At 40.5% G+C, this 25,734-nt stretch overlaps 1 protein-coding gene across 1 annotated transcript in view; it reads left to right on the top strand.

Moving 5' to 3' along the window:
• tspan4a (tetraspanin 4a) overlaps positions 1–25,734 on the top strand; it is a 192,308-nt gene that overhangs the window by 7,626 nt on the left and 158,948 nt on the right. The gene's annotated exons all lie outside the window — the stretch shown is intronic.

Genomic DNA, 25,734 nt, shown 5'->3' with positions numbered 1-25,734 from the left:
AAATAATTTAAATAAATAATAATAATGTAAGTAAAGGTAGAGGGGCTTATTTGGCATTCAGCAGTCTGACGGCCAGGGGGAAAGAAAGAAAGAAGAAAGTGACATGTTCACAACAACATTTGTTGTTAAGAATAAGGGCTCTAATGTCAGGTTGGCGGAGGGTGGCGGAGGGTGGCACAGCCCACGCAGGGGTAATTAGGGAGGACTTCACATTTTCATCTTGGCGCAGTGACAATTTCGTGACAAAACAGTGCGCCAGCTTGGACCTGGTCTATTCTTGGCGCAGGCGAAGTGCAGCCCGCGCAGTGGTAAATTGGCTGACAGGCACACAGTGCAGACATGTGATTCTTCAGAGTGTCGCGCACATCCCAGTGGAAAAAACAATGACAGTAACCACAATTTAATGTCAGCGTCTGAACCAGCATGTACAATTTTGTATTAATTGATCCCATTAATCCCATCACGCATAATGGGAACTCAGCCTCTACATTGGGGCTGGTGGGTGGGGGGGGCAATACCCCCTTATATAAATGGCTTGTCCCCCGAAATCAACATTTTAGAAGTGAAAACTCCACCAGAAAAAAAGCACAAGACATCTCCACTCATCGCTCATCTCCGTGGTTGTGCTGGATGCGCATGGTGGCCAGTCTATGGTGCGCAGTCTAGTCCGGCGCAGTTAAAGGCAATGAGAGGCATTCATTTGATTGATTAAGACTACACTTGGCTGTGTTAAACCCTCTCACGCCTTATCTCCTCCCACTTTGCCACTTGCGCTGGTGGGAAGGATGGAGGCGTGGGTGCGCGGCGCCAGACCGCACTGCTCACGAAATTTCCAAAGTGCATTGCCCACACCCCGTTGGCGCAGCGCATGCCTGGTCTACAAAATTAGAGCCCTACAGTGTATGTTTTACTGGCAGTGATAGCTACCACAGATAGCACATTAGCCACCTAGCTAACACGTTAGTTAACACGTTAGTTAAGAGTAGGGATGAGCAAGTACACCACTATCTGTATCCGTATCTCTTCACCCATCTAAATGACATCCGTATCCATACTCTGAGGGGGCGGGAATAAACTGGAAGTGGGTGTGGTTTAACTGGAAAAGGGCAGAGCTTAAAGCTAATGTTTTAGCACGCTCATGTCAGCCATTGCAGTCAGTCAATGCAGGTTATACGTATGTACTGAGTTGATGAGTTCATACCCAGCAACTTAAGTGAAAGCTGTGGTTTTCTGTTTATGAATTCATTGGTTTTTGACTTGCAGTTGTTATATTTTTATATTTTGCCCCACTTACTGCTTTCCCAAAACATTTATAATATACCATTCCATTTAAATTGTGCTGCACTGAACAATGGCGCATGTCACGGAACAACTTTACCAAGTAACTTCAGATACAAACCAAAATAGAGGCCAGCCAAAGAAAAGCTAATAAAGCGGAGGCATTGTGACGCACCGCTGAGCTCCTCTGTGGCGGCAGCCGTCTCCATAGAGGCGGTCGCTGTGTGTGACTGGCCAATCACAGAGCGGGATGACACAGATAATGTACTTGTACTTGTTTCATATTCTCGTACTATCATCCCTAGTTAAGAGTCCATACTGCATTAGCCGCCAGCACGAGGCTGCCTACTATGAAGCAAACTAGCAGGAGAAATGTGAACTGACTTACTCTCACCTTGGCATGCTTTTCTACAGTTGAAAGTGTTTTGAGTTTTTGACATTTTATTTCCATCTGCGGGGGAGTATGAAAACTTTTGTCCCGATCATCTGACAAGGTCAATGGTGTCTTTTAGAAATGTGAACAAGCTTACTCTGTCTCGTTGAGTGTTCCATCAAAAGCCTTCAACACAACAAGTGGGCAGAAAAAAAAACCTAACAACAGAAATTCATAGAGAGCTGCAACATAATAACAGCAAATACATTATGGTGAACGGCACGGCCTGTTGTAGACATCACTTGCTCTGCCTCCCCCAGACCCAAAAGAGCATGTCTGAAACATATAAACCAGGGGTCTCCTCTTAACCATAAAATGTAATAATAATTGAATAATGAATTGTCTTTTTCAACAGAAAAGCTACAAGAGTACTTTAGCTTTGGGGAAGATCTCTGCAGCAGAGCGCTCCCGTCAGCGAAAGAGCTCCAATATTCTTAGTCCTTAGTGAAGGCTGGTTTGCACGATGCTCTGCTGTAAATATGTGCTCGTAGATTTTTCATACTGGCCGCTAGAGTTTCAGACTCAGCGATTTGGCGCTAGATTCTGGAAGAATGAACACATATTGGTCCGTCCCTTCACTTTTAAATGTATTTTTTTTCTATCAACTTTGTACTTTTGAGCAAGCCATTATTCTATTCGAAGATAAAGGAAATGGATGCGTGGCTGGATGGTTTGTCAGCTGGCAAACGCTGTCGTTGGCGGTCACATTAACCGTAATAACAGGAGTAATAACAGCCTCCATTGATAAGGAGCAAAATGAGGTGATGGCTGATATCAAGCATACCAAATGATGTTGGTCCTGAGATGGGAGGCTCCTGCTGGCTGTAGGGAAGAAATGAATACGATTTTATGGGGCAAATACTAGACCATTACATGTTAGTGCTTAGGCCAGCAGAGAAGGCTTTGCTGACTCTGACTGTACAAAACCAAACCATTCAGATTTGAAGATTCCAAAGACAAGAAAATTAAACAAAAATGTACATTTATGTTAAGATTTACGAGTACTTATACAATTATGTTTTATTTGTTTTATTGACTTGCTACAGTGTCACAAATGTGCTTGCTTTGACATTTTGGGTTGATTCACCTCATTATATACCCAATCAGCACATTACTAACGCTATTAGCATGAAATGTATCGCAATCAGCCTTAAAGGAGATGGAAGGTAGTGACCGTGCTCACACACAAATCAACATCCACATACAATGGAAGAGCAACTCTGAGCTTGTTTTGTTTTGGAAATATCAAGGTCTGAATGTGATTAACATCATTTCATTGCTTGGAGTGACTTGTCAAAACTGAGAAGTTCACAATGCTTTTTTTTTTTTTTTACTGCTATAGCCTGCACATTTGTTGCCATGGAAACAAGTGTCAGACGTTAGGAGCAATACTTTACCTGATACTTACTGCTTTTTTTCTGTGGGATATATTTTCCAGAAGAAGTTTGAAGTGTCTTGCTGATTGTGGCGCTGTAGCTATATAGCAACTTTCCTGACTGAAGTACATCAATAAAAAAAAAAAAAAGCCGCCACGCCTGTTGTTGGTCGTACTGATGAAGTCCACTTTTTATGTTTTGTTGTAAGACATGACTTTCTGAATCCATACTGCAAAGGAACGTAGAAAACAAGACACTGCATCTTACAATAATAGCTCTTGTATGATACAGAATAAATTCCTAGAATAATTATTCAGCAGCGTGAGCTATAGCAGTGTTTGCTCCTTATCAACGGAGGCTGTTATTGCTGTCATAACCCTGCATTATTTGCAAAATAATCTCTTCTACTCTCCAGCTGGTAATTATGAGAACCTCTGAAGAATTACTGACAATGATTAATACCTTTTTATTTCATTTCACAAAAGCATTATTTCCCATTCTAGTGCTTTGTTGGAGTAATAATACAGGATAATAACTTCATTTTTAGGCAAGATGGCATGAGGTTTTCCTATTTATATTCACGTGTAAATATCTGCATCTTTTCTATTATGCTGTTCCTAATCTTAAAACAAGAAAACACTTCATTTTTTAGTTTATTTTCAACCATGTTTGTTGATGAAATAAGCCAATTAGTATGTGGACAACTGAATCATTTTTATATTCTTCCATAGTTTCTAAGATTGACCAGTCTGTTTTTGTATTTGAAACACAGAGCCGCTCACAATAAAAACAATTTATCTATCAACACATAACAAACGCTGTGCTGACAGCGTTGTTGGTAATTGGGCCCAGATACATGCTGTGCATTTGAAAGAACAACATCGCCTCTGTCCAGTTTCCAGAGGAGTGTTGACGCGCTAACTGCCTCTGCGTATTTCTTATCAAAGCCAAACAATGTGTGTGGAGGAGTTTGATATTCGTGCTTTTTTTTCTTTATATCGAACCGTTCACAATAACCACTAGCCAGTCCAGATTCCACTGTACATTAATGCCATTTTGGAAAGAAGTTAGTAGGTCATTTGAAGGTCAGTAGCTAAAGTTGACTTCTTCGTAAAAGGGTATGAGAGGGCCTGTGAAGCTTTGTTGAGCGGCGTTAGCTTATCTCACGCCTGTGGGGATCTTCATCACTGTTGTAAATCAATGCCAACACAGCCAACGTCATGCTGTGGGATGGTCAGTCATGAATGTAGAGTATGGTGATTCATGCTTAGTGTGAAGGGGGATTAAAGGAGCTGTCCCTTCTCAGATCCAAACTAAACTTCTTTCAGCCAAAAATATAAGAAGACCGCGACCAGCTAGCAGACGTTACCAATAGTAGTTGAACAGAACAGTTTGAGATTGAGGAATAAAATGATTGCCGCACATACACATAAGCCGTGGTTAGCGCACAGACCTCACAGCTAGGAGACCAGGGTTCAATTGCACCCTCGGCCATCTCTGTGTGGAGTTTGCATGTTCTCCCTGTGCATGCGTGGGTTTTCTCCGGGTACTCCGGTTTCCTCCCACATTCCAAAAACATGCTAGGTTAATTGGCCACTCCAAATTGTCCATAGGTATGAATGTGAGTGTGAATGGTTGTTTGTCTATATGTGCCCTGTGATTGGCTGGCCACCAGTCCAGGGTGTACCCCGCCTCTCGCCCAAAGACAGCTGGGATAGGCTCCAGCACCCCCGCAACCCTTGTGAGGAAAAAGCGGTAGAAAATGAATGAATGAATGTTTGTTTGTTTTGACTACAATGACTACAATGTTACAAACAAGTAACAAAAGACTGGGAGGAGGAGGTTACCGGCGTGAAGCACGGAACAATCTGGCGATGATGACGGTGCTAAAGAAGGGCCAGGTGATAATTGCCAGCAGGTGTGTCAAAAGGCTCCTCCCATGCAGCTCAGCAGTGTACTACAACAATGTTGATGTTGTTGTTTTTTTACTGGTGCGCTCACATGAAGGTACAACATGGCGTGATGCTATTTGCCTTTCTATAAGCACTGTTCAGCTGGGCTGGGCTCCTCCCCATCTAAATGGGGGAAAACAGGAACGGTTCCCTGCTGCGACTTGGTTCCAGTCGCTTATTTTAATGAAAGGCTTTTCATGAACGTCACAGCATTAACACATGCTGTTTTGCAGGTTAGCATACAGCTAATGGTGCAGAGGAGTAAAGAAAACTAAATGCTGCTTGCTAAATCGCATTATGGCAAAACAAACATGAACAAGAGATGAAAACACTCTCAATGCACAAAATAATAATCCGACTTGCTTATGTGTCGATATGATGCACACGGAGCAATGAACAACTTATTGCTCCGTTCTCCTTGTGTTGTGTGGTGTTCAGGCACACTTATAAATGTGTTGTTTTTCATTTTTATTTACTTACCGATTAGGGTACGTATACTCCAGTTTGGGAACCGATGGCTTAGTACATGCGTGTATAGGACGTAATATACCAGCCTATGTATATGTATGGTACATTAATGTTTGTGGGCTACAGTCCCAAGGAGATGTAGGCCATACGATCATACTGTGTATGAGTGCATGTGTGTGTTACTATGTATGTTGTGTACATTTAGGATCACCTGTGGAATCCTCCTTGCTGTCTGTTTGAAACCAGTCATATGCAAACTATGACAGAATGGAAGTTCTCAGTTCCCATGTTCCTCAGGCTTTGGACAGTGTGGACATCAGATGCAGCTCACAGAGGTCCAAGGAATGCTCAGGTCGTTTTTGTGTATGAGCAGATACTTCAAAAATTAGGGGGAACATTGTAGATTCTCAGCCTTATGCTGATTTTATTCACAGTTTTTAGCCAACCTTCTTCAATATTATATGAGGTGAGATTTAAGCCAAAAACTCTTATAAGATTCATAAACTGAGATCAAAGTTGCTTTCATGAGGCTGGATATAAGCAAAATGTTCTTATATATTTCAAATGTAGGAATATTGTTCTGTGCTGCACGGCGATCAAGTGGTTAGCATGCAGGCCTCACACCTGATTCCACCCTCGGCCATCTCTGTGTGGAGTTTGGATGTTCTCCCCCATGCACATGTGGATTTTCTCCGGGTGCTCCGGTTTCCTCCCACATTCCAAAAACATGCTAGGTTAATTGGCCACTCCAAATTGTCCATAGGTATGAATGTGAGTGTGAATGGTTGTTTGTCTATATGTGCCCTGTGATTGGCTGGCCACCAGTCCAGGGTGTACCCCGCCTCTCGCCCCAAGACAGCTGGGATAGGCTCCAGCACCTCCGCGACCCTTGTGAGGATAAGCAGTAGAAAATGTATGAATGAATGAATGAATATTGTTCTTTGGGGGTCTTCAAAAGAGGTTTGGTTTTAGAGTGTCCAATTAGCTTAGCATGCATATTTTTGCATAATTCTGCCTCAGAGAACATAAAACGACTAGGGCCTCCCCAACCTTTGAAACATGTTGATAAATATTATAGCTATTATGGTTGCTGTGGTTGTTACAGCATATCTACACTGTTGTGTCCGTTTAGAGAAAAAAAACATTTAAGAATTGTGTATGAAATACTATAACGTATGATTGTGATGGGAAATGTTTGTTTTTAATCTAGTCCAGTGTGAACACCGCCTCTCTCTCAAAGTCAGCTGTGATACGCTCCAGCCTACATGTGACCCCGAAAAGGCAAAGCAATTACAAAAGGAATCAATCGCTAGAACCTTAGCACAGTCGTCCTAATATACAGTAGATTTAAAAGATACATACTATATTTCACTCAACCCAACATTTTCATACATCTTCACTTTACATTTAATCTCCTCTTCTTCTTGTTGTTTTATTGATGAATCCAGTCATCGGCAAGGCCTTAGACCAGGGGTGGGCAAACTACGGCCCGGGGGCCACATCCGACCCGCCAAGTGTTTGAATACGGCCCGCCCAATCTTTCCAAAGTATTTCATTTAAACTCAACATACAACCTGGCATCATGGCCTGAGCCAACCTTTTGATGGTTTTATCAATTTCGTTTTTTGACATGGTCTGTTGTTTACAAAGTGCTCCTGAAAAAAGGGACACAAGCACATAATAATAATAATAATAATAATTATTATTAGATTATTATTAGATTATTATAATTATTCTTAGAACTATTGTTATTATTATAATTATATTAATGCTAATTATTATATTAATTATATATAATATTATTGTTATATTTGCATATTTTACATAATAATAATATAATAATTATTATTTTAATTTTATTGTAATTATTATAATATTTTATTATTTTTAAAATATTTAAATATAAATATAAAATAATAAATAATAATAGCAGATTGCATGACAATTTTACAGATACAATAATACCAGGTGGACTGTTACGTGTAAAATATATAGTCTGCCCCCCCCGTAAATTTTGTCATATCAATGCGGCCTGCGAGTCAAAAAGTTTGCCCACCCCTGCCTTAGACAGACCAAGTCAATATGAACCAAACATAGTTAGTGCTTTGGTATGTTAGAAAATAGGCAAAAATATTGATCACTGTTTTCCAAAGTCATGTCTTCCATTGATTAATCGAATACCAAAATAGTCCTCAATTAATTGGCTAATGGATTAACTGCAGCGCTACAGTGTATACGTCCTGTTAATATAAACCGAGTTAACAATTTTGTTAGATGGTTTAAAGTCCTCAAACTTTGAATACTGCTCTTGTAGGGCAGTGTTTTTCAACCTTTTTTGAGCCACGGCACGTTTTTTACATTGGAAAAATCTTGTGGCACACCACTAACCAAAAATGTTACAAAATGTCACCACGACCTCACACGTGCATCAATAAGTCTATGGGAGGAACAAGGTAGGTGTTGCCACACGGACCAATATTACATATCTCTGCCAGTCTTTACACCACAGACACTCCACAGTAGCCACGTTTTTACATCAACACTTTTTCTCTTTCCCAATGACCTTTCGGGAAACAATGGTATCCATAGAAAGGAATATTCCAATCTCTTGTCTACATGCGCCGTGAAAATCAAACAGAGTAGTCAATAGGGCATGCCCAGTAAAACGTAAACATCAACATCACGTGACACCGACTTCCCCAAGTTTTTCTTTCACTTGATGGAATAACTCCGTATTGCCAGTTTTTCGTCTGTCCAGTCTTGAAATTTATTTTGAATCAAAAACAAACTTTGCTTAGTAGTCCAATGCTGATTGCTCGCCTCCATTTTTAAAACTGAAGAACGTCTGGAGCTGCGTGTTACGTCATATCTCAGCATGCGCTAAATTTAAACAGGAAAAGACCAAATTCAATCTTGCTAATATTTTATAATTAAACTCGGGACATGTTTTATATAGATATATATTTTCTTTTTTAATAAAACTTGACTTGTGAATAAAGTATAAAAGTGTTTAGATTCTGTTCCACAGATGGCGGTAATGCACATGAAAACAACAGAAGAAGAAAAACACCACAAAGAAGAAGGCACCCTGACAACTTTCCGTTTGTGCGGGTACAAGATACCTCAATCGGATTGGTTAAAGGAATATTCCATCCCCGTTCAATTCTTTCCGTTTGAGCAAATATACCAAATGCAATTGGAATATTTGGGTCCATGTATTCATGGCTGTTGACATAATATTTGCAAATGATGATTTATCAATGTTAACTATATAAAGTCATATTGGATAATTCCTCACGTCACACCTGACAGTTTCTTAAGGTACACTAGTGTGCTGCAGCACAGTGGTTGAAAATCACTGTTGTAGGGGATGAGGGTCCATTTGTGTGTGGAAATAACAAAACATCTGCGTTTTCTTCAAGATAAAATGTTGGCCTACATACTATATGCTGTATAAACACGGTTGTGATGCATAAAACACATTTACTGTATTTTTCCACTTCACTGATAATAAGACCATATGAGATTTATTTGTAATCACTCAATTGCAACCATCCAGTTAGCCGTTGTGAGAGAACACCAAGGTCCTTCAGGGGTGACGGAGTCAAATGCATAGCCACATGAAATAATTTATTCGCCATGCTGTGATTTCTGTGCTCCATAGAGATTTATCCTTGCTCATCGCCGGTGCTGTATGACCACTCCACTGAACGGATTGCTCACAGTCGGATTTCAGTGTCGTTTTTGTATCATATTGATGGGATGACTCAAAGCTGAAAGCATGCCTATTATTATTTGGATCATCAAGAAAAACACTAAAGTGTGGAATAAAACTTCACTTGCATTTAGGCTGACTCGGAGCGACTTTAATGCCAATGGGACGAGCTACGACTTAATTGGCAGTCCAAGTTCTATTGCTAACATTTCATGCTTTCCAGTCTGGAAACGTATGAAAATTGATTTTCGCAAATCAGATTTAAGTCATTCATTTGATATGTGTCTGACTTCGGCTGTGTAAATCAGGTTTCAGACTCTTGTGCTTGTGAGGGCATGAATTTCAATGCGGCAATCCAATTTGCTTTTCACTCAACACAACTGGAAACATCATCTCCGCCAACACTTGGATTCTATCGCAAAGCAGCACGTCTCAGTCAGTTTCATCTGGAAATATGCATTAGTTGGATGGTTTCAGTGTAAGAGGATTTGGTTCAAGTCACCAGCAATGAGAATAGATCTGGCAATGGCAGTCATGCTGTGTATGGACTGTCAAATAGCTACTTCTTTATAGCCCAGTGGGGGGGCTCCATCATGTACATACTGTATATGTGTCACTGTAAGGCTTTACATGCGCAGGATGCACGTTTGAGACATTTGCAGCCTTTCCCTGCTCATTTACTGTGGGGGGTGTCATCCCCTCCATATCTATAAATACACGTCCACATAGAATGTCTATTTTGTCTTTTCTTGGGCAGAGTTTGACTAGCACCAGCCCTTCCTTTTCTAGAAGGGATTAGCAGCAGAATGCAAATAGCAGATATGACACAAATACACAGATCATATTTGACATGTGGAACACAGATCAGTCTTTCATCCAGATGTTTACGCCTGGTAGAGCCGAGAAGATATTCATAGCTGTGGATCATTGTGACTTCTTTAAAATGGCTGTAAAAGTCAGCTTAGAAGGAGCATACAAATACCCCATGACAAGGCAGGATGGGTCATTTCTTTGCATTTGGGCGATCATCTGTATTTAGTAATTAACTCACCGGACTAATGAAGAAGCCATCCGAGAGTGAAAGTAATGGTTTTCTCTCATGAACAGCTTGGAGGTCTTGCCGCTGCCATCATTCACTCGCAGCAGTGGGCTCCATTTAAATGATTTATAGCACACAGGTTTAAAGCACAGGAGACAGGTGCCTCAGTGTAGAAAGCAACGTCTGGAAAGGCTTGGTGATAGACGGTGAGCCAGCAGGCCCTCTTGTCCAACATCAGTGACCTCTGTTCAGTGTTCAAAAGGCATACTGTGGGCCTCTTCCAGTCTGTCTGGATCTCTGTTGCAACCTGCTGATGACACTGTGTGACACTCTAAGCTCGGTGGCCACCTGCCGCTGAGAACATCCTGTTTGAAGCTTGGATATGGTGAGGTACTGTCCATGAATTGTTAGGTATTGTCTTGGTCTTGCGATGTCCACATGAGAAGATCAGGATCAAGTGAGTACACGTGTCCGTAACGTATTTCTCTGAAGGATGTTCCCATCGGGATTTTTTTGCTGCCGATACCGATCCCGAAAATCCCTAGTGAAATCAGTACCGATACCAATACCGATCACATATACGTACATGCAGGGTAAATGTACTACGAGGTCAACAAAGTTTTTTCTTTTGAGAGCTACTTTTACAAAATGAAAATAGCCAATTTAGAAACATTTATTTTCATATCTTATTTTAAAGCCAAAATGCTTGTTTTACCAGAACATGAACAAAACGCTGGTATCCACTACTGATATTTTGTTTTCACAATGCATTTATTTCTAGTCTTCTCAAATTATTAACTGAAAAGCTGAATGAAAAAGAGGTTTATCCATCACTGCTGGGTCCCTGCAGCCGCAGATGCAGCCGACTCCCTCTTCTGTGCCCGTTTCAAAAGCAGCACAAACGCTCACACATCATCCGTGGTTCGACGCAGCCCCGCACACAAAAGTGCAAAACAGTCTCCGTATGTCCAGATGACAGATGATCACATCGCAAGCCTCAAACTCATCGCACCCTCCGAAGTGTTCGGACCCAAATGCTGCTTTAATCGAAGCATTTCAAAGCGCCAACCCGGTGAGACATTTTTGAGGCATGTTTTGCAGGGGGCGAAGCTTATATCACTTTTACAAAGACAGGAAGTCCCACACACGGCAGACATGCTTGTTCTGGATGCTGCAGTATCGTCGATATTGATACTGTCCTGTTTCACTGATATCGGCCAATCCCAATCAGTGGCCGATCAATCGGACCAACCCTATTTTTTATCATAAAACATCCCTGTTAGCATCCTTTTCCTGGTGGGGAATCAGGACTCCAACCACTTGTGCCTGTTTGCGTTGTTATATTATAAATGTAAAATGTGGCTTTCCCTTACACCCAAAGAAACACCCAAAGAGACATTGCTAACAGCATCAACACAGAAGTAGAGCTTCGGGGGGGGGGGGGGGGGGGGGGCAGAGAGCGTATCTGGCCTACAGCACATGCCCAAATAAGGTAGCCTGGCAATCTGTGACATCACAAACCACCAGTGTTAGAATGCCCCCTGAAACCGAGCATTCAGAGTCATCCCAAAGTCCTGTAAAATCTTAAAGCTAAACCAACTGTAACACTTGTCTATACGAGTGGAGCATCTGTTGACAACAATGAAAGTATTATTTTGCAAGAATCTAGTCCTGTAAGTACTTACAAATAATGTCACACTTTGTATAAGGAATGTTTTTCAGTATTTCCGGGTTACAATCACTCCACTTGTGTACTTTTTGGACCTTTAAATCCATTTGTGTCTTTCAAGACTCACTTCCAATTGCGCAAACCTCATTATCTGAAACTTTTGCATCGTTTCACACAAGAATACAACATGACTCCATTTAAAAGCACCATAGGTCCCCTTTAAAATATTACAGGAACTTATTTCCAAGGTGCATTGATTTCACAGAGCCCATATAGCTAACACGACTTCCGTCAACAAGAGTAGCATAGAAATATTGACGGCTATGTCCGCTCTGATTAGGATGGCTCTGTCTTCCAGCACAAGACTTGTGTTTCAGTCCTCTGGTAGCAAACTAGCTTCTTGTTGAGGCTTCACAGCATTTTTTTCTGCGTCAAAAAATGTCAGTCCCGTGACATGCTTTGTTAGCTAGCTCATATTCACTTGTTTTCTCTCCTTGGAATGCACAGAATAGGGAAAGAAATATGTGTTCATGTTTCACATAAGGATTGTGAATGATGGGCAGCATTTAAAAAAAAGTAATGGTAATGGTTTTATTTCATTTGAACTTGCATCAGATTAAAATTGAGTGCATCCCATAATCAGTTCCGAGTTCCACATGTCCAAAAGGAGCATGAAGAAGCAAAGCTTATTAAATCCTACCCCTCCATCTGGTACTTTTACAATCAGTAACTGTTACATTTGTTCACTTCCTGCTTACCATGATGCAGTTTAAGTTTTTTTTATTTTTTATTTAGTATTTTTTATTTAGTATTTTTTATTTAGTATTTTTTATTTAGTATTTTTTATTTAGTATTTTTTATTTAGTATTTTTTATTTAGTATTTTTTTATTTATTTGTTATTTTTAATTTTTAATTTTTGTAATTTTTGTAATTTTTAAATTTTTAAATTTTTAAATTTTTAAATTTTTAAATTTTTAAATTTTTAAATTTTTAAATTTTTTAATTTTTTAATTTTTTAATTTTTTAATTTTTTAATTTTCTAATGTTTAAATTTTTTGTCCCGTACCGAAGTACGAGGTGATATGACCATACAATGACATTATGTGTACCATAGTAAGACAGTCATTGACACGCCTGAAACAAGGTAGCTGTGCCTTGTTTATTTGTTTAGCGGCTAAATGATTAAATCTTTTAGGAAGGGATGAAAGGACCGCTTTGTTGGAGAGAGATGGTGCTGCAGGCCTCCCTGTGTTCAGTGATGGTTTCTCGACTTAAACGTCAAAGGCCTCCCTCGCTTTCCTTTCAAACCATCAAACCGTCTTCTTTGTCCAGAATGTGTACATTTTCGTCCTCAAAAGAGTGACGACGTGTCAACAACCAGATCACTTCACAAATTCCAATATGTGTTGCAGACTTTTCATTTTGTTTTCCTGCAACAGAACAGGCTTTGTAGTCTTGGCGGTATACTTATGCTATTTGTTGAAGAATTGGGAACTTATACAGTTGGAGCATTTAGATCAGGGGTGTTCACACTTTTTCAGCATGCGAGCTATTTTTAAAATGACCGAGTCTCAATGATCTACCCACTACAAAAATGCAAAACATCTATTTATTTTCAAATGTATTGAGGATTATTTGTACGTACAATGTATGCTGATGTACCTTACATAACCAAATGAGCCAATATTGCAAAACACACATAATTAACTATTAACATTTTTTGTAATTACCTGAGTTTACTTTGATGACTTGCACTGAATTGAATCAGCCAGGGATCATAGTCCGGACGGTAGCTGCTGATAGCCAGGTTAGCCAGGCAAACGCACTTCGATAAAGACATTGTGAAAAAAAAAGTCCACCTCCCATTCCGTATGGAAGTGATATGTTTTTGCCTTTTTACTTGGTCCAGCTACTTCACTCATTTTAGTGACCATAAACTTTAGCGAGGGCTTAAAATCTGACGCAATTTGCCGACTAGCTTAGCACTTTGCATCGTTGTTTACGCATGAGCGGTGACCGAAAGGTCAAAATTCAGTTGTCATCTGACTGGTTGTTCTGTATGTCAATCAAGTAACGGGGATGGATGATAGGCTGACATCGTAAGTTCTGCTGCACTTAGAGACGTTGTTTGATTTGATTGGTCACCCGAAGGGCAACATTCAGTCTTCATCTGAATGGCTGCCCTGTATATCAATCAAGTGACGGCATTGATGCTAGGATGATATTTTTTTAATGTCACGCCGCGATCGACCAGTACCACCTCCGCGATCGACCGGTAGATCGCGATCGACTGAATGAGCCCCCCTGATTTAGACGAAGCGGTGTGAGGAAATGATGAACAATGTTTTAACCCTATAGATACCATATATGGTAACTTGCACACTCTTTGTAAGAGTGAACCAGAAAGTCTCAAACTTAGTTCTTCATTCAGAAGTCGGCAATTGCAGTTTTCTGTCACTAGTGGGCCCGACACCTGTGGTCCAAACATAAAAACTAACCACGATAAGTTGATCACAGTCACTCTGTATGTCACTGGGTAGTAGTAGTATTGCAAATGGTCATACAGGTGTTGTTTGTGCAGTGAAATTTGTGTGTGAAAAATGCTCAGGCCATATTTGATCATGCCCGTGTAACTGAAGACCACAGTACTTAGTAGTGCATTTAAGAACTTTGTGGCTGTCTTGATCTACATGGGGATTGCTGAGCTGCCTGTTGTTCATGACCACTGGGCAATGGAGACCAGGATCCTTCAAGTTACCAACATCATGTTATCTAAGAGGTTCGAGCTCTTGAAGAGGCTTGTCCACTTCAACGACAACCCTCAGTTCCCTGGCACTGTCAAGATCCGGCCACTGTTCAGTTTCCTGAATGCTGCCTTCAGGAGTGAGCCACGAAACCCCAAGTAGTCTGTGGATGAGATCATGGTTGCCTACAAAGATAAGACACGCTGGTAACCTCAGGCAGTACATCAAGAACAAACCGGAACAATGTGGATTCAAACTGTCTACAGGGCCTCTGAGGATGGCTTTGTTCATGACATAGTGCTATATCAAGGGAAGACCACGCTGGAGACTCACGGTGTCCCTCTCACACCTGAACAAGAGGCCTTAGGTGCTACCAGCTAGATACTAGTCTCCGTACTGGCCAGCACTATGTCTGCCGCCACCACCACAGCCACAGCCAGTTGCAGACAACTTCTTCACCAGCCTGGTGTTGGTGCAGTACCTCAAGGAGAGGAACATAAGGTGCAAAGGGACAGCCAGGCACGACAGAGTAGGGAAGCGTCCACTCAGGTCCATCAAGGAAATAGAGAAGAGGGCCGTTATGGTGGGTACCTGCAGTTACGTCACCAGTGACGATGGGATCCTGGCTCCAAGGTGGAAGGACAACAAGTTTGTCAACACTACAGTCAACAGACATGGGGTTGGAGCCCATGTTATGATAGACTATCTTACTGATGGCATTTTTCCCAAACAATTTCCACATATGAGAATGGCGCATTTGTGCAGCATTTTTGCTCTGACTTGACAAGACTTTGAGTTCCAAATGCTCTTATTTCCCCTCCATCTCTTTGAGGCAGGGCTGACAACAACCAAATGTGATATCATGTCAAACTTAGCAATTGAGGCAATTTAAGGCATAGTTCAGATTTTTTGACATGAGGTTGTATGATATCGCGATCAGTAGTGTGGAGCCCTGTTCTGGTTGGATTCTGGTGTCGAGGAGCTTCCGGTTAGTTGGTGGGGCCACTTAAGTAAAGTTTGGCTTCTCAAAACAATATGCGTTCAAAAGAGTAATCACAAAACCGTTGCTAACAAAAAAGTCAGACCTGCGTCAGTATTACTACACACTCCTGCCTGTGCATTGTTGTGTGTGTTTGTTCCAATGTGTTTACATGCTCGGCTGGAGACTGTTGCATCATCCACTGTGCTACAATGAACAGGTGAGAGCACAGATAGGACATAACGCAGAGTGCATGAAAGGCCATATTTCCATTCATTTTCACTTCATGTTGGTGTAATAGCCAGATCTCCCAATTCTTTATTCTACTGAACACATCAGCGTACACATTACAAGTAACTAAGCAAAAGACAGAAACATGTCTCAAGAGGAACTCTTGAAAGGGACACTAAAGTATTTCCCCCCAAAGTGTTGCTTTAAATGTTGAAAATAAATCATTGATAGTTGAATAAATTATTGATTGTACCAGAATGTTCAAACATCTTAATGAGATCACATCACTCTGAGTGCACGCTGGAGAACTTCTCCCAAAATGTAATTCATCTTACAAAAATATAGGTGGGAACCGTCAGTGCAAGCTAAATGAAGAGTAATGAATACTTATAGTCTTTATACTCTTTCTTTAACAAAAACATTCCAGCAAATGGTTACCATCCATCCATCCATTTTATATACCGCTTATCCTCATTAGGGTCGTGGGGATATGCTGGAGCCTATTTCCACACAGTCATCATTTTTATTTTCACTTGTCATAAGCTGTTAATTAGCCATTTTAACAGATGCCATAGCTTGCCATTTCACCATGATGGACTATTAACATGTTTGATAATTGAATGCTTTCTTTGTCAAGTGACAGATCATGCATACAAAGGATGTTTTGAGAGGCATGAGTAGTTAGTATGTGTGGTTACAAGAGAAATAATATATGCAAAGGAATAATGAATGAATAATGAATGATAATCTTTCAATACATTCTAAAGTCAGAATGTCATAATAGTGTCAGCTTTGTTCATGGCCAGAAAACAAGTCAAGTGTTGAACTTGCTGAGAATGTTGTTTCCGGAGTAATGCCAGAATATGAAATGACATTGTATGTCATATCTCAGGTTCTAAAACACCTACATATAGTTTAAATGCCACAATAAACTGTATAAATAGATTACTTATGCTTATAGTATTATTATGGTTTCCTGATAATTATTCTGAAACAAATCCTTGTGATCAGTGACATGCAATGTGGTTCACACTGAGGCACTGACTCTTTTGGAGGTTTTTTTTTTAAATCTTAAAGGGGACCTATTATGCTCATTTTTGGCCCTTTGTATAGAGTTGTGGACTCCTATAGAGCACACAATAGCACACACAATAACCAGCACAGAAAGCTTTCTTGCTCTTCCAGAATCAGCACCTATTCCAGCTGTATTTCTTTGGCTTTCCAAAACTGTCTGTTTTAATTTGACAGGTTGGAGCCAGTGACCGCTCACAAGGCCCACTGTGAAGTCACAGAGAGCTGGTGTTCGGAAAAAAGTTTATGAAACTGTGCATTCAAAGTTAGTGTCTAAGGTAAAGTACTCATCCAGAGGTGTTTAATCCTGAGAGCGGTGCATCCTCCTTTGCACAATCCTATTTTTATTGCACAATTTCAGTCGAACTAGCAAGCGCCATCGCATACTGTCCATGGTTGAAACATATGAACACAAATGCTTTGCCGAACATAGGCACTGGAAGTTGAAAAAAATGAACGATTCCTAGAGAATTGGAATGTCAGAACCGGTTCCAATTGATGTTCGATACCCAACCCTGGCAATCACATTCTCTTTTATTAAGAGAAGCCCGAAACAGCCCAATGAACCCAATAATGAATACGTACAGTTGCAGTAGTCATAGTAACATTGGTGATTCAACTATTCATTCAATACGTTCAATACTTTGGCACTTTTACAACAGAAAATGTTTGCTTTATAAAAATAAGGGAAATGTTGTGTAAAAGTAAGGGGAAATCAGGGAAAATAAGAAAAATTTAAATCTTTCATACTGCTCCCACTTGAACCCTTGCCATTTTTTAAAATGAAAGTTAAAACTGAAAACACTTCTTTTCAATTGTTTGCACACAATTTGGAAAACACTGCTGCTATTTTCAAAATAATCACACAATTATCCAACCACCACGCTCAATTGGCTTAACTATAGGTTGTTTGTTTGCAAAATGATACATTTCAGTCATCCCTCGGCGGTGCTGTTGGTCCTGTTGGTTACAGATCAAGCACATTTCCACAAAGTATGATTCCTTATTTAGAAATGGGTGGACTATTCAGTAGTTACAGCGTAGAAAACACAATTTGGAAACTACACTTGTTTTTCAAAAACTAAACACAATTGACAAAAACACAGACCATTACAGCAAAATACCTCATACTGTATATGCTGCAAAGTGAAGCACTGTATCAAAACCCAAACTGTAGACTAAAATAGTATTATGGCAAATAGTATTGTTTACGTTGCACAGAAATATTCGCAGATAACACACATTTAAAAAAAATATTTCACCAACAAGTAGCGAACTTATGAGGACAGAGGGTCTCATTTTACAATAATATAAATATTAATAATATGGGACACACACCTTCCAAAAAGTTTAACTTTTGTCTTGTCAGACCATATCATATTTCAAGATGTTTTCTGGCAAAATTGAGCCAAGCCTTAATATTTGATTTGTTCAGCAGTAGCTTTTGTTTTGGAACTCTGGAACTCTGCCATGCTGGATGTTTTTGCCCAGTGTCTTTCTTATGGTGGAGTCATTATCACTGACCTTAACTGAGGTCTGCATTTGTTTGGATTTTGTTGTGGGGTCTTTTGTGACCTTTTGGCTGAGTCATCCCTGCGCTCTTGGAGTAATTTAGGTTGACTAGCCGCTCTTGGGAATGATCATCACTGTTCCATGTTTTCACCATTTGTGGATAATGGCTCTCACTGTGGTTCACTGGAGTCCCAAAACTTTAGAAATGGCTTTAAAAGCCTTTTCCAAACGTTTTTTTCCCTCCCTTAATATTATTCATGTAAAAACTGCACTGCCTTCAGTTGTGTTGTCAATGTTTACAATATTTACAATTGTTTGATGATCTGAACCATTTAAGAGTGGCAATCGTGCAAAAAAAAATGATCAAGAAGAGGGTAAACACTCCACTGTATAATACACATACAATAGTATATAGGGAAAATAATGTTGTAAAAATAATAAGCTTGTAAAGACCTGAGGTAGTACGAGTCACGTGTAGCGATACTTCACATTGGAGGCGGTTGAATGTGGTTTCATTATAAATTCACAAAAAACTAATGCAAATGGTGCCTCTGAAGTTTTCATACCAAAGGAATAAACACTATAAACCGGAAAACCACCTGAAAGACAGGCACCCCAATGTCTATCTATCAAATATATGTTCCCTTGTTTTGACCTCAGAGCCTTCTTTCCATGCTTGAGTCACAGGCTTCTAATACTTGCATGCTCCATTATGCAAACAAAGATGATTAGATAATAATCTAATTATACAGTTATACCTAATGTGTATAACATATAATATACAATGTTGTTGTTTATAATGTGTAAAACAACCAGCAACAGTAAAATTGTAGTGCCCTGGGAAAAAAGGGCAAAATATGGCACCGACAACAGATGGGTTGACAGGTAATGTTGTGTAACCAACTAATGTCTGCAACAATCAGACTGATTTTGCGTGTGCATAAACTCCAAGTCTATAGGCAAATAACAGTGAATGATTGGAGGTGTCTTGTGGAAAAGCTTCATTTTGTACTCTCATAATGCGAGTGTGCCCTGATTCGTCATTTAGATGAGAAAATCTCAGGAGCCTCATATTCCGGCTTTAAACAAGGAAAAGCCAGCCAGCCTCGTAGCCCTTTAAGATTGCAAAGGGACCACAGTGCAACGCAGTACACTTTGTTTGTCTGCCTGAGTAGGACCATCTATTTACCTCCTATTTTCATATCACAGGATTGTTTCCTATGTGCCCTTCTCTGGGAAATATCACCATTCACTTCCAAGATGCAGCGTGTTGCCTCTTTGTGGCTAAATCATGTTTTATTCTACGTGTGTATTTGTTACACATTGAGCCATCAAAGTGTCTGCCACCTCTGGGTGCCACTGCACATTTATGCACATCTTGTTGTTGTTGGTGGGTTTTTTTTGCAAGTGTGAACATGTGTGTGTGTGTGTGTGTGACAGATCGACTAACTGCTTGCGTAATGGTGATGTGCCAGGTTTGGGAATAACATGAATGGCAGTCTGGGGTTTTCACAACATACTTTATTAATGATAAGCCATTTTCTGTCTTAATGAGTTTCCTGCTGTTTGATTCATCCCAGCTTGTATATTTTATGAAAATGGCAGCAGATTATTGCAATTAGTGGCTTAATGGACATAAGCAGTGGAACATATTTCTTTTACCATGTAGCCAGAATAAGAAATACATTAGATACCGTATGTATGAATATGCTGGATATGGCTGCCACACTCGTCTTTAATAAATATGTGATTACATTTTTCCATTTAATGAAAAACCCTCACTTATAGCAGCTTAGCTATAACCTCACAAGGATAAGCTTTTATGCAAGAAGGTACACGTTTTTATATGAAATATTAAAAGACATTAAAACATTCAAAATGTATATCGTAATTAACCTCTGTACTGCAATGCACTCAACTGGAATTAAACTGTTAAGTTTAACTTAACGGTTTGTATATAAAGTGCATTTGACAAGACAGAATAAACGGTCACTTCCTTCTGCTTATGTTTATATACAACACAATAAACAGCACATTGAGCTTTCTAGATCTTCCAGAATCTGCACCTCTTCTGGCTGTATTTCTTTGGATTTCATGCTTCCTGCAAAAACTGTCTTTTTTAATTTATTCCACTCATGGCCCCACCTCGAGGCACGCCCCCTCCGCTGTGGTTGGTCACACTCCCAAGTGCTCAGAAGTAGGCTCAGTGTTGTGCCGATAGCTGTCCAACCCAACTTTATCGGCGTTGATAAATGGCATCGGAGTTTATAGTAAGCAGTGATTTATCGAACATTTATGTCCGCTTCTAACATACAGTCATATGTGTTGGATCCCGAATACTGAAGTACCGATTGGACAGTCTGAAGTTTCTCATCAAAAGAGGTTACTTCAAGATGTCTCTCATTGGTACGTAGCTTTAGCATTTTAGTGTTCTACAACATTTCTACAGCATCGGTTGACGTATTATGCGGTCATTACACACCTTTTCTACTACAAGTGTTTTAAAAAACTCGTGTAGACCCATGGATAGTGGTGGGAAATGGCTATTAGCAACTCCCGACTAGGTGAGCTTGTAATTTATACCGCGCTCCCTGTATGCACACTCTATAATGCTACACATACAACCGATTTTGTTCCATGACTTACACAAAATAAACACAGTTAGGACACTGATAATTGTTATTTACTACTTGCTCTTCTGACTCCTCGACATGATCAAGTAACGTTGGAAAGGCGTCAGGCTTCATCAAGTTTGTCGGCTAGTCCAACTGCGTACTTGCCCGTGTTCACAAAACAGTCCAGCGTGATATGCTGTTCACAGATTCAAATATTTTTCTTTCGCTGGAACTGAAATCACTTGTGCCTGATGTTTGCATTGTTTGGAATTGTAAACCAATGCAGCTTTCTTTCACACCCGGAGAAACACTTCCTGGGAGCCATTGTTAACACCGTAAACAGACAAATGGAGTTTGGGGGAGGGCAGAGAGCGTATCTGGCCTGCAGCCACGCCCATAAGGAAGCCCGCTCCTCGGTGACATCACAAAGGAACAGTTTTGCAACGCCTTCTGAAACCAAGCGTTTTGACCCAAACTTCTTTCAGGGCTCACTTACAAATCCCCAAACCTCATATCTGAAGCGTTGGCATCGTTTAACACGAGAATACAACATTCTAACTACATTTACAGGTCAGAAAAGTGGGACTAGCAATAGACAATTCCACCCATACAAGGATGAAGAGTCTTGAACCAGTCATGATGTGCTATATATATCACTATATTGACACTTACTATGGTACCCATTATGGCATTGGATGCTCATATCACCTCCTGCTTCGGTACGGGACAAAAAAATTAAAAACATTTAAAGAAAAATAAACCTTAAACCATATTCGGAAAGCAGGAAGTGAACAAATGTAACAGTTACTGATTGTAAAAGTACCAGATGGAGGGGTAGGATTTAATAAGCTTTGCTTCTTCCTACTCCTTTTGGACATGTGGAACTGGGAACTGATTATGGGATGCACTCAATTGGAATCTGATGCATGTTCAAATGAAATAAAACCATTACCATTACCATTACCATTACCATTTCACAAGTACTCTCAATGAGTCATTCAAAATGTTGTTAAAAGAAACTTCCATACTTTATATTGCCTTTTATAAACCACAAATTTCTTTTATTGACAATTGATTTTACTCAATCACTTTCATTTGTGCCCCCTGATTTTGACTATTTGGACAGAACCTCATGAATGACTCATTAATGACACCACAGGGACACAATTTAAGGCAAGGATTAAGCTTGATAACGCCTCATGTTCTTATGTTGATGATCTTATACGTCATGTGTTGGGAATGTTTTGGATACCATTGCTCCCGTTAAGGTTAGAATGGCTAAAAGTAAACAAAAGGCACCAAGAGAAAAGAAGAGTCTGTCACGGCACAGAAAGTGTAGTGCCAGAGAACCGAACGAAAATGGTCAAAGTCAAAAGTCAAAGCTTATATCATGTAGGTTCATTGTCAGGTTTACAAAGAAAAGTCCTTTGTTTTCAACCAAATCTTGTGGAGGACAAGGGAGAGTTATTTTTCTGGAATCATGACCAACTATACTAACAACTCTCGTCTCCTGTTTGCTACAGTTAACAGACTAGCAAACCCTTTTCACTGCCTTTACAACTCATTTCTACATTGAAGTGCGATGACTTTGCAATAGTCTTTCATGATAAAGTTCAAGGCATAAAAAATGCAATCATTTCCACAACACAAATAACTATTCTGCAGCCAGCTGGAGCGGACACATTTCACACCTGTCATTGACAAAGCAGTCGAAGAAATCATCTACAGTCTGAGTCCATCACCATGCTGCTTTGATGAATTACCCACTCCATTTCTAAAGTCGGTGCTCAGCAGTCTGCTACCACTAGTTAACATCTCCTTAACATCGAGTTAACATCCCACTTCAGACTGGAACATCTCTAAAGGCCCTAAAAAGTGCTGTATTAAGCCCCAATGCCACAGTACTGAGCAACTATCAGCCCAAATCAAACCTGCCAATCTTGGGGAAGTCTTAGAAAAGGTTGTATTCTGACAGCTTGCTGACTTTCTACTGTTTAACAATGCATTTGATACTTTCCTATCACGCTGTAGGCCCCCACCACAGCACTGAGACAGCTCTGATCAAGGTGACAAATGATATCCGTCTGAACACAGATGCAGGCAAAGACTTTTAGTTCTGCTAAACTTGAGCGCTGCCTTTGACACTGCCTTATGACAGAGGTTAGAAAACTGCAGGCGAATATCAGGTACTGCTTTAAAAAGGAGGAGTACTATTTGGAGGACAGGAAATACTTGGTTGGAATTGGTAACTGCGTCTCAGACCAAATAGCTATGACCTGCGGCGTTCCCCACGGGTCAATCCTGGGTTTGCTATTATGTAATCTGTACATGCTTCCTTTAGCTGCAATATGTCTTACTGTAACTATGCTGATGACACTCAGATTTAGGTGTCATTAACGATACACGGTCCTGCATATTTACAGAGAGATCAGTGTGTGGATGCAAAACAACTTTCTCCAGCTAAACTCAGGCAAAACCTAAATCATTGTCCTAGGCCCACAGAAGCAAAGTTATCAGTCACCTTCAGACTCTTTCTCCAAAACCTCATCGTTAGGTTAAAAATCTCGGGACTATAATAGACTAAGATCTGAACTATAATAGCCACATTAAATCAATTACATCATCAGCTTTTTACCACCTTAAAATCAGGGCCAAAACCAAAGGGAATGGTGTCTAAGCCAGATTTTGCAAGATTAGTCTCTGGCTGGACTACTGCAAAGGCCCTCTTACTGGGCTCACGTAACAAGCTGTAAAACAGCTGCAGTGCATCCAGAATGCTGCGGCTCAAGTCCTGACTAGAATCAGAATATATGACCATATTAGTTCAGAGAGCTCTCTGCACTCATATAAACCATCTTGAACTGAGAAGCTCAGGTAGTGATCTTCTGCGGATGCCCAGAGTCAGGACTAAACAAGGTGAGGCTTTGTTTCAGTTTTCCCCGACCCACATATGTATGCATTCTTCATGGCTTCACTGGTCTTCAGGTATCCATCCATCCATTTTCTTCCACTTATCCGGGTCTGGGGTGTGGGGACAGCAGTCTCAGGAGGGAAGCCCAGACTTCTTGGTCTACGGCCACCTTTTCAAGCTTCACCAGGGGACACTGAGGCGTTCCCAGGCCAGCCGTGAGACAGAATCTCTCCCGTGTGTCCTAGGTCTGCCCCAGGACCTCTTCCCGGCTGGGCATGCCTGGAACACCTCACCAAGGAGGTGTTCAGGAGGCATCCAGACTAGTAGTTGCCTTAGCCACTGTAACTGGCAGCGACTATATGAACCACTCCCATAGTGCGAGTCCAGCCACCCTATGGAGGAAAATCAATTCATCCGTGTTCTTGCTCTTTCAGTCTCTATCCAAACCTCATGACCATATATAAAAGTGAGAGCTCTGCCTTTCGGCTCAGCTATCTCCCACAATGGCCTGGTACAATGATTGCATTAATGCAGACGCTGCGCCCGCCTCTCCTGAGATACTTGAACTCCTCCGCGTGGGACAAGAAATCACTCTCCACCCAAAGGGTGCAATCCACACTTTTCACTTTTCAGAAGCTTCACACTCAGCTTCGAACCACGCCACTAAATACTGAAGGTCACAGCCCGATGAGGCCGTCTGCATCAGTCAAGCAAGAGAGGACAACTATCTTTTTTCATTTTTAATGATGTCTGATGAACATGTGTATTTACTGTCTCTCTACAAAGACAATAAATACTCATTGTCTGTGACACATAATTGCTAGGTTGACTGATGAGTTAGTTGTACGAGTGTGGTCATGAGACTTAGCTTGTGGTAGCTTGTGGTGAGCACTAGGTGACTGTGTCCATACGGTTTGCTGCGCCTTTTTCCTTTTTTTGTTAGAATAAAAACACGTTTTGTACCAGTTGATTGAGGCTTCAGAGTGCTGATTCATCCAGAAAATGTTGTAATATTAAACCAATGGCCCGAGTATACTGCAAGTACTGCTGCAACATATATGTCTCCTAACATTGGCTGAATTAATAATTCCCGATGCTTGGCTCAAAAAGTGATTCCCTCTGCTGCTTTTAGATCATTTTGTCAAGAAATACTAATGAAAAAGGCAAAAAGCTGCTGGAGTTATTCTTGTTCCCAGGTCCCCCTGTTTTGCTCAATAATGGTGACGCCATCTGCGAACAAGTTACACAGTGAAACAGTAGCACTTCCATCCCCAAGTTTGAGATGAAAGGCTGGACAAAGCCTGGTTGGAAACAGGGTATGAGTTATGAAAAGGGAGCCACCTTTGTAGTCCAGGCAGGTCTAGCTTTGGACTCAACAGACCGAGCTAACCCTCTAAACTCACCTTCCATAGTAATATTCACGCCCCCAATTTAGAGTCCAATATACTGTACATCTTTTGGACTGTAGCAGGAACCTGGACTACCCACTCTTAGGAAGAACATGCAAAGAGAGGTTTTTCTGGAACCCAGAGCCTCCTGTCTTAAGGCAGGCACGGGCACAGGCATCCATAGTGCTGCTTGTGCCTGTGGTTGTTATACGCAATTATGCCTTTTAAAAATAATAATAAAAAGAAGTAATTCCTGTCCAATTGCTAATTATTTGAGTCACCTGTCTGTCTTTTGAGAAAACACAATGAGTTGAATGTAGTCCAATGGAAGCTCCAGAACAGGCATACCAGA

This window comes from Doryrhamphus excisus, linkage group LG11, assembly GCF_037039965.1.
Source record: "Doryrhamphus excisus strain RoL-2023G ecotype Guam linkage group LG11, RoL_Dexc_Guam_v1.1, whole genome shotgun sequence".
Taxonomy (NCBI): domain Eukaryota; kingdom Metazoa; phylum Chordata; class Actinopteri; order Syngnathiformes; family Syngnathidae; genus Doryrhamphus; species Doryrhamphus excisus.
Note: the sequence above shows the minus strand (reverse complement) of the source record. Positions and strands in the feature narration are given on the sequence as shown.